The sequence below is a fragment of the Mastomys coucha genome, unplaced genomic scaffold (genome assembly GCF_008632895.1).
Source record: "Mastomys coucha isolate ucsf_1 unplaced genomic scaffold, UCSF_Mcou_1 pScaffold13, whole genome shotgun sequence".
NCBI classification, from domain to species: Eukaryota; Metazoa; Chordata; class Mammalia; order Rodentia; family Muridae; genus Mastomys; species Mastomys coucha.
In genome coordinates this window covers 79304451-79305947 of record NW_022196895.1, presented here as the reverse complement: position 1 = coordinate 79305947, position 1497 = coordinate 79304451, and positions in this window count along the sequence as shown.

Sequence of the window (1497 nt, the reverse complement as noted above, 5' to 3'; positions counted from 1 at the left end):
CGCATGCACACACACATGCATGTGCACACACACATATGCGCGTACACACACACACATACACACACACACACACACACGCACCTGATATGAAACTTATTCGCTATATTTTAGTACACTGAAAGTTTATAAATTATAAAGTTCAAACTTATAAATCCCAGAAACAGAACAGTGATAGAAACCATCAAGACTTGGAGCACTGGACACTTGCACTGTTGTGGCAAATGGCATTGACAGGAGACACTGTGTTTCTTTTCTTCGTAAGTGGCATGACTCAAACGTCCATTGAGTTTGCTGTGTTCTTTTACACAGTTAGCGTTTGTGTGGTCAATAATTTCTGTCATCCTTCCATCATTGCCTGGAGAAAAGCATGCTCTCAAGGCCGGGGTTAAGGAATCTTGAGGGACTGGGCTTATCCTCCTTACCGGTCCCTGTGATGTCCCTAGCTGCCCCCATGGTGTCTGGGCAGGCTTCTTTGAGTCCTTAATTCTATTATGAATGTCTGTGACTGTTTTTAGCATCTCAAATCCACCCCTTCAAAATAATGTTTTATGTTGTTTTTTGACATTTTAAATTGAAAACCTGATAAATACTTGCTGTCAGGATGGTTGTATCAAATCAGTTCAGAGTAACATGAAATTGCTGTGTCCTAAACCCTCAAATACATCATGTCACAGAATAAAAATCTAAGACTGCATGTGTTCTGAGCCGCTTTCACTGTGTGTGTGTTGTGATAAAACTAATTAACTTACACAAATTTCAAACATTTTCATCATGCCTTCCCCTACCTATGCCCAGTTAGTTTTTCCAAAACAGCAACATGTTATGAGGAACACACTTGTCAAGCTCATTTTCAGGGTGACGGCTGCCATGTTCTGAGGTGTAAATATGCCCCAACTCTCCTCCTAATTCACTTTCCATGAAGAAAATTCTCTCCTAGGAAAGCATATAAACCTTAGGACAGTTTCATAATTAGAACTTTTTTCATATGTAGATTGAGTGCCACATTTTTGCATTTAAGAAGATGAGCAGTGTTATACATTCCTCCCTCCCTGATGCTCGTATAAATATGCATATCAAAGCACATATCAAGTGATGGCTGCAGGTGTGCACCTCACCTGCTGTTTATGAAGTCCTGAGGATGCTCCCTATACAACTTGTAATGCACCACTCAGAATACCCGGATGACCTCTGGGGGTCCTGGACTCTGAAGAGCCAACTGAGTTGGTTCCTCAGGCCCACTAAAGAGAAACCAGGTTAGTGACTATGGCCAGGAAGATGGACGGAGATGCCATATCATGCAGAATGACCTCCCAAACCAATAGAGCAGACCTCAAAGGTCTGAGTCCCAGGGACACATCCAAAATGGCTAGGTATCAGCATTCTGCATAATATACCAACTACATACCGTGCATACACACACACACACACACACACACACACACACTCCTGAGAAAGTCAAACTGTTTAATCTAACGAATAGGCGACAACAATATCAAT